This window comes from Bubalus kerabau, chromosome 6 (genome assembly GCF_029407905.1).
Source record: "Bubalus kerabau isolate K-KA32 ecotype Philippines breed swamp buffalo chromosome 6, PCC_UOA_SB_1v2, whole genome shotgun sequence".
Lineage (NCBI taxonomy): Eukaryota > Metazoa > Chordata > Mammalia > Artiodactyla > Bovidae > Bubalus > Bubalus kerabau.
The window spans coordinates 89364423-89376874 of record NC_073629.1 but is presented as its reverse complement, the minus strand read 5'-3'; the positions used below and the strand labels follow the sequence as shown (position 1 = coordinate 89376874).

Here is a 12452-nt window from a genome sequence, read left to right as displayed (position 1 = left end):
AAATCAACTATAGTATAATATAAAATAAAAATCAGAAACAGAAATCCATCTGCACCAAGATTATGCTTCCCACAAGCTGTTCCCAGACAAAAATAGATCAGGGCAGGAATACTCTGGCCAACCATTCCCAGGAGATACAGGATTCCTCTGATGAGCGACTTTGGCTCAATGGCTCTACAAAGACTTTGTTGATGTCTAAGATGCTTCTACCTATCCTATCTTCCTTCCCTTCCTCTTTGTTTCATTTAGGGTCAAACCTGCACTTATGGTCTTATGGCTCCTTTAGCCTCCTCTGGCTCCCTCTCTTTTTTTCTCCAGACACAAGGAAATCTCATGGCCCCATATCCTCATCTCCCATGTCTGACTGGAATCCTACAAGCTCTTGACTCCACCAGCTGCTGCTGACACTGTAGTCTGGCAGTGAGCTGAGGCTGCAAGGAGGAACTTCAGGCTCCTGCTGCAAATGGAAATGCCTGACACAACTGATGCCCTGGGTCCACGTGTTAAAGGTGGGCCCTCCCGGTGTAAATCTTACTTCACTGATTCCCATCACTGAAGTTCCTGGGTACCACAGGTTATTTTCTGAAACGTACCAACCTCTGCAGCCGGCTTTAGAAGGATTTTAGAGATGATTTGCCCCATCAAGATAGATAATCCTTCAACTTTGAAATGGAAGATCATAATGCTTTTGCCAATCTACTCTGATCCCAGAGAAAATGGACCGATAAAAGAAGATGATTTCAAGGTTTAAAGCTACCCCATCAAAGGCAACCTGCTCAAAATTAAAACTCAGCAAGGCATAGTGAGATGACTTTTCAGCCTGTCATTCTTATAAAATAGAGATACTAAATAGGTCCCCAATTTTCTTAGTGAAATAAAATTTTCTTTACTAAAAATAAAAATAGAAACCAGTGTGGTGGGCAGAGTTCTAATTGGAAGCGGGAGCTGCATCATTCACTCAGCTTTGGGCCTTGAGCAAGTTGCCTCCCATGAAATGTCAGTTTCCTCCTTCAGAAAGCAATCTATTATTATTTTGAATGAGTCACAGTAAGCAAAAGATACAACAATCCTTAGTATAGAGTAAGTGTTCAATAAACATTAGCTATCACAATTATCAATAACAGTGTCATGATCATTGGTTTATCACAAAGATTAACTGAGATTAAGAGTATTTGGCATATTTCAGGCCCTTGGCAAATGTTTAGTTTCTCTGAATCTAAACCATGAGTTTCAATACTTAAAAAAAAGAAAAGTGACTAATGCAAGTTTCTTCTTTAAGAGGAAGAGGAGGGGAAGGAGGAGGAAAAGAGCTAATATTTAAGTAAGATCTGGTATAGGGTGTTTGTCTTCATTTCCTTTCAAGATCTTTATTGCCTTTTTTGTTCGATTGCAAGCAGTTCTGATTTTCCTGATAGATATGTGTGCTGTGCTCTCAAGAAGATAAAAAGGGAGAACATAAAATTATGTACACACAAACAATGATGGATGCCAAGGACAGAAAATTTCCAGTAGACCTGGTCTATAAATTGTCATTTAAATTTGCAATTTAAAAACACTGTCTGACTTTTTGATTTAGCTGACTGTATATGAGAGACAAATAATGGAATCCCAATAAGCAAGGTTTAAATGACATCTCCAGTCTCCCAGACAGAGAGGGCGATGGGAGAATTCTAAGAAGAGAAAATAAATATACCAAGAATAGGAAAGACGACCAGAACTAAATAGTTGCACTAATCACTTGATGATAGATACCAGGAAAATGTATTTTTGACTGTTTAAAATTCGAATCCTTAACAGATGAAAGCTAGGTTATCAGCTGAAAAACTCTAAAGTCATTGTGAGGAGACAAGGCTGTGCTTGGTTTTTACATTTCATCACATTAAAATAGATGAACCAAAAAATCAAGGCACCAGGACAATGTATTAAAGTTGATAAGCTGAGGTTAAAAGATTTGAACGGCAAAAGCACTAGAGCTCAGAGGCCTGCACTGGCAAAGCTCAATGCCAAGGCTGTACCAGAAGAGTGGTCCATGCTGGTGGCCCTCCTACAAAGGGAAGCCCACCCCAACATCTCTCGTTTTCTTCTCACTGCAGGAAATAAGTTACCATCTTCCCTAGGCCACAAAATACAGAAGACAAACCCTGCATCAGCTGAAGAAGGAAAAGCAAAATGAATCACTGGCTATTGAAAACAGTTCTGTATATGCCCCAACTTCAGCAAGATTTGGCAAAGTTGGGAATGGTCCACTGAAGAATGGCAATAATGACAGAAGGACTGGGAGAGATATTTCCTGAGTAAAAGCTAAAGAAAACGAGATCACTTGGGATTTTTGTAAATGATGACTGTCAAAAGTTTATAACGACATGAAACAGCTTAAAATGTAAGGTTTAGTGAAAAAGCATGGAATTAAATACACAAGAGGATCAAACAGGAAGGTATGTGTTTGCAGGCTTGTGTGCACACACTTTTATGCAGAAAAACTAAAAAAACTAAAAAGACTGAAAAGAGATACACCTGAGTGTTAATTGCTTTCGCTCAAAGCTAGGATACGATTTCAGAATCCTCTACACAGTGCTCCAAGCAGCCATTAAAAGTGACTGGCATTGGCAAATTACACAAAATCTATCTGCAATCTATAACTCTGTGAGCAGAAGGAGAAGCTACAGTAATCATTATTTTAAAACATCAAAGGAAAACTAATGGAATATAAATTACTGATTCTAGTAAAATGTAGGCCAAAGGCCAAAGAATCACCTCTAATATAGGCTGCTCTATTGTTCAACACACACTTAATGAGCACATACTATGTACCTGGTCCTACGCATAATAGGAAATGAATAAAATATGTGTGTATCTTGAAGGAGATTTTACTCAAGAAGAAGGGGGAGCAAGTTGCTGCCCAGTGAGATGTCTGATCCGCTGGCCTTCCTTTCACTGGAAGACAGAGTAAGATTTATTTTTCGCAACTGGGGACTTAAATCTAATAGGTAGATAATGCCTGTAATAATAGGAGATATTTCACAAAGCATTCATTGAATAAAAAAAAGAAATCTGAACTCCAAGAATCTTTATTTAAATCTCACAAACCCTGGGAAGTCCTTGGAAACCTGGTTATCTCTGTTTTGGGATTTTAACTTAACTCCAGGGAACTATAATTGCTTCTCAGTTGTCTGTCTTTCATATTAGAGTTTAGGGTCTCTAAGCCAGGGACTTGTTTACAATCTTCTTTTGTGGCCGGCACTCTGCCTGGCTTTAGAAAAAGCTCACAAATGGAATGAAGGGAAGAAGGTAGGAAAGAGACAGGGGAGGGGAGAAGAAAGGAAGGAACTTTCAAAGACCTCCCATCCCACCCATGTAGGTCATCACAGAGCATCAACCTGAGCTCTCTGTGCTGTATCGAAAGTCTTGACCTAACTAGCATTTCCTGAACATCTACTCTGTACTAAAGATGACAGGAGGTACCTTCACATACACACCTCATTTAGCTGCTTCTCCCCCTATTTTGAACTCCAGCCATAACATTATTTATTAAAAGCTAAGATGGTCTACAAAGCACATAGAATTGGAAATCAGACTGCTCAGGTTCAAATTCTCACTTTGCTGGCTTCCAGCCTTGGACAGGCTACTGAATCTCTATGACTCCAGGTTTCTACATATGCATGTGAAATGTGAAAATAAAATGAAATTAAATATTTAACATGCTGGGCATACCATTTTCTTCCCCCTATAAAAATAGCTTTATTTCCTACAAACTTATATCCCTTCTATATTTAATCAGAGCCTCAGCCTGACCAAAAGCCACTGGATACTCAACTAAGACAGCAGGGACAAGTCTTGCAGAGCTTAGGAAGCAAGGGCTAAAAGCGACCTGAGACAGTTACACATTTCCCGTCTGCTATCAAGCATCAAGCTACCTTTCCTAAGTCCAGCCTGACTCCAGCACTCACGGCTATCCATCACAGGATCATTGCCATGTCCATCGTCTTTAGCACACACTTCCATATCGCTGTTAATAAAGGATGTGGGGATAATCATTTCCCCAATGATAGGGGTCCTGATCCTTTTTTAGGATCACATAATAAGAACATTTTTCATTGTTGGAGATAATTCCCCTTCCCGGGCACATTTGTCAAAGGCAGTTTCCAACAGTCCCGTACATCATCCTGAAATACATGATAAGATTCAGGTCTGCTATTCATCATCAGCTGGGCTTCTTCCAATGTGAGATCCTGCGTGGCTTTTCTTGCCTCTGGTTTAACAATTGGAATGCATGTTCTTCCTAGAGCAGCAGTGCCAGTCAGGGAAGGTTGAAAGACTGAAGTGACCACAGTCCCCAGGTAGAAGGAAGTGAAATCTCTGATGTTTATATAGAAACTCTTTATAAAAGTAAACTGCATCTGTTGCCACTGCTTTGCAAGAGCAACCAGATCCCTAGGAAATGAGCTTGCACTGAGGTTCTATTCAATGACCACTGTGGAGAAAACACAGAATATATCAAAAAGGTCCTGTGCTCTGGATCATTTAGACCTGAGTTTAAAATTCCCACTCCTTCCATTCACATGATGAGCGATGCTGAACAAACTTGGAACTTATCTGAGTATGTTTATTCATCTGAAAAATGGGAGTGCTACTGACTTCATGAATTTTTTGGATTCTCATTGCATTCTCTGCGTGTATTGAGTAGTCAACTAATTAATGCCATTTCCCATTTCCCTCACTGGGAATGCTTTAATAATTCTCCTCCTCTCAACTTTGAGAGGACAAAATGATGCACAAGACACAGTCCCCTCTATCAATCCAGCAAGGAAGAGAAGTCTGTAAGTGAAATGTTAATAGATGGAAGAAAGGAAGGAGAGCTTCATCTAAATTAAAAATGTTCTAAAATGGTATGCTGAGAGTCATGGAGAAAGGAAGGTTGAATTACATGCAGGAGGGGGATGCCATCTAGCTGGGTTTCAGAGGATCAGATGAACCTTGAAAACAGACAGGAGAGAAGGGGATTTTTTCCAGATTGAAAGGAGAGCTGCTGCAGCAAACTCAAGCATGTTTAGGAGGTTCAAGCAGGTCACTCTGTTCAGAATGTGCCAGGTACATGTAAGGCACAGGTAATGCTTGCTAAATGGATGCGTGAGACAGAACCACAGGGCTCTTCAGAGCATCGATTCTGAGATTACAGCATTCACTCTGTCTCCCTTCTCCTATTTCTGTTTTCTCCCCTGCAAACATGAGATTTCAAATATGGAGCTACCTCAAGGGGTTATTCTGCAAGAGAAAATATATATAAAGGCGTGAATACATTGCCTATTATTCTGTAATTGTGGGCAGAGAGTAGTTACCTTTATCACCACCATCCTCATTAGTATTTCTGATGTGGGGGTGCCCACTGGGAGGTAAACTGAGCCAATGATACTATTCATGGAACTGGGGCATCTGCAAAATCAGAGCACCTGTTCCAAATTCAGATCAAAATGCACCTTGATTTATATGCAGTCAAAATCCTTCAAGTACACCTCATCTTGAACTCTGTGAAAACTGGAAAACATCTGGAAAGCCTGGACTCTCTGGCATCCTCCTAAAGAAAGCAAAATGTTTCCTTCTCAGCTTCTAGAACCCTTATAGGTAGCGACCTTTCACAAACCACAGTCACAAGGGGTCAAGTGCTAGGGCTTCTGTGCTTTGCTGACTCCCTTTCTGCCTCCACCACATGGTCTACCCTCACTCCTTCGTGCCGCCGAGGCCGTCTCGGCCCAATGGTGTGGCTACTGGAATCTGTAGGAAGATGTCTTTCAGTGTAAGTGTCACTTGGTAATTAACAAGAGGACACGCATTCAGTAGGGAGAAGTTCAGTTCACTGTTCAGCACAGGCACAGGCTCTGGGGTTAGAGAGATTAAGGTGCAAATATGTCCCTAACTTGTCACATGCTGTGTGATCTCAAGCAAGCTGTTCATCAATCTGAGCCTCAGCTGCTTCTCATGAAATAAGGGGATGCTTGTGTTCAAGCTTAAAGGAGACATCTCCACTCCACCCTCACCCCTCCCTTTGACCTACAGGCGCTGTCTTGATGGACTGGGCAGAAACATGCAATCCTGCAACATGCTGTACTCTGACCATCCCAGAAACTGTCACTATAGGATGGGGTTGCTCACATCCTGACACACCTGGGGCCTTCTTTGTCTGCTCAGAAAATCCATGCAGATAATAAAACCCCATGCTCTGGGCCACTTACTGACTATCTGCAAAGATGAAGACTCTCAGACACTGGGCAGGACTGTAACTTTACCTGACTCATAGAAATCGGAGGGCTAATATGAAGGGCTTTGTTCTTCCAAACATCAAAATTCAAGCCCAGCCACTGCCAGAGGCAGCACACTGAGCTTAATGAAGCAGTGGGATGAACTAATATGGCAAATCTTATAGCTCTTACTACCAATATGGCCCACATCATGCTGAATTATAGCACCAGACATGATTGGACACACGTTGCAAAAGGGAGAGGTGGTTCACTGAATGGGAGGAATTTTCAATGCCACATAATAAGAATCTCTAGAGCAAGCTCTTAAGGGAGATGTTTATGGTTTTAAATTTTCTTTCTGTTTGTGCAAATCATTCTCCCCCACACTTTATGATAATTAATTCGACAAACATCTAATGAATACCTACCATGTTCCAAATGCTGTGCTGGGAACTCATAGTTAGTGGCAGAGGCAGAGAAATAAACAAATAAATGAAGTGTGCTATAAGAGCCTTCACAAATCGAGGCATGAGAGGCTTTTTTAGTCATTCATTCACTTATTCATTCAACAAGGCTGCACACCTACATCTTCCAACACTGTGCTTACTGGTAAAAGTGAAGTTAGGAGCTTGCCTGATGGCTCAGTGGTAAAGAATCTGCCTGCCAATGCAGGAGAAATGGGTTTGATCCCTGGTAAGAGAAGATCCCATGCGCCATGGAACAACTAAGCCCAGTCACCACAGCTACTGAGCACGTGCTCTAGAGCCTGGGAAACACAGCTATGGAAGCCCGAGTGCCCTAGAGTCCATGCTCTACAACAAGAGAAGCCTCTGCAATGAAAGCTCAAGCACTGCAACTAGGGTAGCTCCCTGCTGGTCACGACTAGAGCAAAGCCTGCTGCAACAAAGACCCAGCACATCCAAAAATTAATAAATTTTTAAAATTATTATTATTTTTTTTTAAACTGAAGCCAGATATAGTCCCTGCACTCACAGAACTCCCAGCGTAGTGAGGGATAAAGAGGAACTAAAAGATGATTAAAACTATGTATTAAGATGGGCAAAATGAGGTGCTTTGTGAGCACAAAGACTGGTCATGATCACAACTGGGGATCGCATTGGGTGGGTTGCAATGGGCCCCCCGAATATTTCCAGGGATGTAATAGCTAACTTGAAGCTAAAGCAGAAGTGGAGTTGCTTTGAAGAGAATTCTTTTCAAGTACTATTCTTGGAAGAAGAAAAAAATTTGCAAAATTCCAAATGAGAAATATACCATGGTACGATCAGGAGACTGAAACGAATTCAGTTAAGCCAGGGAGTGGAGTATCATTCTGGAAGAGTGGTGAGGGATGTGACTGGAAAGATAAGAAGGGGACAGGCCAGGGAGGGCTTCCCTGAAGCCCCGATAAACCTCGTGGACTTTATCCTGAGGGCAGTGGGGACTGTTCACCGAAGGGTCTGAAGCAAAGGTCAGAACTGATCAGATCTTCCCATTAGTGAGCAGTGTCAGGAAGAGCTTGGAGATGGATGACTCTGAAAACCTGAGGACTGCTCAGGAGGGTGATGGAATGGTCTGGATGACAGATGAAGGCAGCCCAAACTATCCTGAGGAGAGGGGGAGTGTGGAGAGAGAGGATGAGTGGATTTGAGAGATATTTAGGAGGTTGCAGGAACTAATATCACTGATTAATTCATCGAGGGCACTTGGAAGCTTGAAGTGTCAAGGACGATGGATCTGTCAAATGGTTGCCGGGTTCTGAAGGATGACCAAGAGTCAGTCCAGAGAACAGGGTGAGAAAGATGATCCAAGTAAGGGAGCAGCATGCATGAAAGTCGCAGAAGTGTGTCCTGAGACCAGGGCTCATGATGGTGCAGGATGGGGAGAGAAAAAGGGACAGAGAGGCATGGGCCAGGCCTCAGAAGGCTGGCTTGCTGCTCTGCCTGCTGCAGCTTGCTCTGCTGGGGTTACAAAATATGTTCACGGAGGAGAGCAGGTGTGCAGCGGGATTTGAAGAAAACCGACTTTCTAAAGAAACTAGTTAGAACAAAGTCACCAATGAAGCCAGAAGCGAATCTGTCTTCAGGGAATGGCCACAGTGAGTGAGGTGTCCTGTAATAAGTTCAAGGCCATGTGCTTGTGGAGAATACAGCAGACTCTGCTTACCACATGTAACGCGATACAGCAGTCTTTCCATAAAAACTAGACTTTGGGACCCAAAACAGTGTTTCCTCCCTCTCAAACTCTTTAGCCCAAGAACTTCATGGACCAACCCCAGAGAAATGTATGTTGCCTTGCTACTAAATCGTTGAATCCCTGACACTGAATTTCCAAAGCCTGTAAATCACACCACCAGTAGAGAGTGATTAGCTCACCAAGATCCAACTCTGAGAAAACAGAACAGTGCCATAAATTGACTTCAAGTGGCTAACCTGTTTCTATGTCCAACCCCCCAAAAGAGTGTAGCCCTTTTTCACATTTCCCACCTCCCACATCAAGGCACAGGGCCAACACATGTGTTTAGAGGGCACCAACTTACACATCGGACAAACTCGTTAGTGCATTCCAGCCAGTGTAGACCAGCTATATGACCTCAGGCAAGTCCCTTGATCTCTCTGAACATTATTTTCTTATGCGTTCCATGGGGTAGTGTAAGGTTTGGGCTCATTGGGAACAATTTATCTAAAATGGCTAGCATGCAGGAAGCATACATGAAATGATGGTTATTAATGAATGTAGCTTGACAACATGGTCCATTTTCCTTTGTATTTCCTGTCTACCTTCCCAGTTATTCTTGGAAAAAACATCCTTTTGAAGACTGACCAGTATGTTTTTTTTCACTGCCTGATTACCCCCATGCACCTCTGGAGAAAAGGGTAACTTCTACCTTTTTTTATATCCTGCAGCAGTAAGAAAAAGGTCACCTTTCAGGTAGGCAGCTGGGGGGCCAGAGGGGAAAGGGAAAATTCCCTTATCTTGAGTCTGTATACAAAGAACTGTGTTAAGTGCTTTATATTTTTGACTCATATAATAGTCAATACAACACTTTGGGACAGGTATTATTACCTCCATTTTAAGATGAAGGAGCTGAGACTTGAAACAATTAAGCAGTTAGCCTGAGATACACATGTAGTAAAGGAGCTGAGCCTTAATGCACCTTTCAGTCTATCTGATTCTAAAGCATGAGCTCTTCCAGGAGGCTTCAACACAAAAGAGGGAGCAAACTCATGAAGAGCTTAATCCTAAGACGGGAAGTTGTTGAGAATCTATACTCAAGCAACACCACCCAGGGAGTTATTGCTGACTTCCAGCTCTGTCTCTGACTGACTGAGTGATTAACGGGCAACTCACTCTTCTCTTAAGAACGCATCTTCAAAGAGAGGCTCTTCCGGCCCCCAAACACTAATTCCTTCAAAATGTTCCTGTACTTCTAGACAAGTTATTCATGTTTTAATGTAAATAGACATTTGGAGTATCATGTTACTTGTATTAAGCTGAAATCCACCTGCTTTGGGTCAGGAAAGCAGTGAAAAAAGTTTTCATAAAAATTTTCCTTAGTAGGATAAAAATGTAGTACTTTACTTGGTAAATATAAATTGGAGTAAACATGAAACACAAAATTTATGAATAGTAACAGATGGAAATGAAGAAAAGCAGCAACATGGAAACATATATACATGTTTTATTTATTTTTTTTCTGAAGGATACATGCATGTGTGTGTACTCAGTTAGGTCCTACTCTTTTTGACCCCATGGACTATAGCCTGCCAGGCTCCTCTGTCCATGAGATTTCCCAGGCAAGAATACTGGAGTGGGTTGCTATTTTCTCCTATAGGGGATCTTCCTGACCCAGGGATCGAAACTGCATCTTCTGCACCGATTCCTTACCACTGAGCCACAAGGATGAGAGCCACAGAAGTCAGAAGAGCCTCCCCTCAGGCAGGAGTTCTTGGACTATAGGTACTGGCTGGAGTCCGAGTCTCCTTCTCCAGTGTCTCTGTCCCCCAGCTCCACCTCCAGAACACCAAGCTCCCACTGGGCTCATGGCTGCTGCTGCTAAGTCACTTCAGTCGTGTCCAACTCTGTGCGACCCCAGAGACGGCAGCCCACCAGGCTCCCCCATTCCTGGGATTCTCCAGGCAAGAATACTGGAGTGGGTTGCCATTTCCTTCTCCAATGCATGAAAGTGAAAAGTGAAAGTGAAGTCTCACAGTTGTGTCCGACTCTTAGCGACCCCATGGACTGCAGCCCACCAGGCTCCTCCATCCATGGGATTTTCCAGGCAAGAGTACTAGAGTCGGGTGACATTGCCTTCTCCGGGGCTCATGGCTAGGGCTGAATAAACATTTGCAGACAAAGTAATTAATTAAATATGCCTCTTCTACATGTCACACTTGGCAAATATAAGTTCTACATCCACTGAGTGCCTGTGGAAAATAAGGCTCAAAGTGTGGAAGTGACTTGCCTGGAGGTGAACAACGAGAGAGCAGGGGGCCTGGGGTACAAACACAAATTCAAGGTCTTGGTGACCCCAAGTCTGCCTCCCTGCAGTATAAAAGCAGCAGACAGAAGTGATGAAATAGCAGCTCTCTCTGCACCAAAGGGCTGATAAAATGACTTTCCAAATTTACTTTCCCAAGGTCCTAAGGACCAGTGGGATAATAAATATGAAAGTTTATGAGCTCCTAAGTGGTAAGCCAGTTATTATTAACAGAGTTCTTTCCCAGGACTCACTAGTCAGTGGAGGGATTAGGACCCTGAGCATGCCATTCCTGAAACCATTCCTTCGCCACAACCGACAGAAATTTTCTAAGAAACCTCCCCAAAGTCTGCACAGCTACTGAGGCACACAGCTAGGGTTCAAACACAGTTTGGGAGGAAATAATCACGTAGCATCCTGCTGTGCCACTGTTCTTCGTTAATTATCCTTGAGTAGAGCTCCAAAATAAATACAAGGAAAGTGACTAAGTTTATGTCCAAGTATTTCTATAAAATAGGGAGAAAATACTAACCAGTGATCTCAGAAGGAAGAGGACAAAAAAGCTAACCCTGACCATACTGCAGATCCCAAGTTGGCCCTTTATCCAAGGTAATTTCACTCACCTTTCTGATAACAAGGAGAGTAGTAATACCCACCACCTCCCCCTACACACACTGGAATCACACACTTAAAGACAAGGGTCAGTGGGGCTAAATTCTGGTGACACAATAGATAAGAACCAGAGTCACAGAGGAAAATCCAGGTCTGCTGGACTCCACAGTTAGTGCTCTTCCACGACACTAAGCTGCCAGATGCTGCTGACTAAAATCACCCCCAGATACGTCTGTTAATGCTGGGACCCACTCCTCTACCACAGTCTTCTACTGGGTGTCCTAAGGCCAGGCTCACCACAAACTGTCGGCTGATCCTCTCCCTTTAAGGGCAGATAATGAACCTGAAAGTGTACATTCCTTCTCTCTGGTCCTCCATCAAATCCCACTTCCAGAAGAGGCACCTCTGACAAGCTGTATGTGTAGTGACAGAATCCAACAAAAATGAAATGAGGGAAACAACTTTATTCCTCACTACTTTCATCCCCTCCTTATTTGAACTATGAATAGTCTAGTTGCATCTCATACACGGCCTGTCTAGAAACGCATTTGTGGTGAAATATGCTCCAGTGTGACTTGTTTGTGAATCTGTCTGACTTGCTTTCAACAGCCTGGGTCAAAGAACTAGGGTGATAGGTTTGTGAAGAATTATTAATGGCCTCTTAACATTCTTTATGCCGCTCTTTGTCATGGCACATGTCTCACATTGTCAGGTGCTTTTTTTTTTTTTTTTTTAAGGAAGCAAAATGTCTGCCCCACCAACCATCTAAATCTTGCCAAGAAAAGAAAAACATTTCCATTCTGTAATACCAGGTAGTAAAATGAGAAATATACTTATGATAGAATGTCAACTGACAAAGCAGCATGTAAAACCATATGAACAGCATAATCTCAAGTACATATATTACCCAGGAAAGTCAGTTCAGAAGGAAGTAACTTAGAATGTTAATAAGTTATTTTTAATTTTTAGGATTATGCATGCCTACCTTGTCTTTTCTAGTTTTCAGTAATAGGCATCTATAATTTTTAAAAAGTCTTATGAAACTATTAAAAAAGAAAAAAATATTATTGTTCATAAAGAAGTCTAAAATTGTTGTGTTTCCTTACCACCAATATCATTATGTAAGGTTA

At 42.3% G+C, this 12452-nt stretch overlaps 1 protein-coding gene and 1 long non-coding RNA gene across 39 annotated transcripts in view; one reads left to right on the top strand and one right to left on the bottom strand.

Moving 5' to 3' along the window:
- Positions 1-2309, top strand: part of LOC129655400 (uncharacterized) — a 57177-nt gene extending 54868 nt beyond the window's left edge. Inside the window, exon 3 of the long non-coding RNA XR_008715982.1 lies at positions 2094-2309. This is a non-coding gene — a long non-coding RNA (uncharacterized LOC129655400). The remainder of the gene's footprint in view (positions 1-2093) is intronic.
- Positions 1-12452, bottom strand: part of DAB1 (DAB adaptor protein 1) — a 956508-nt gene that overhangs the window by 287504 nt on the left and 656552 nt on the right. The gene's annotated exons all lie outside the window — the stretch shown is intronic.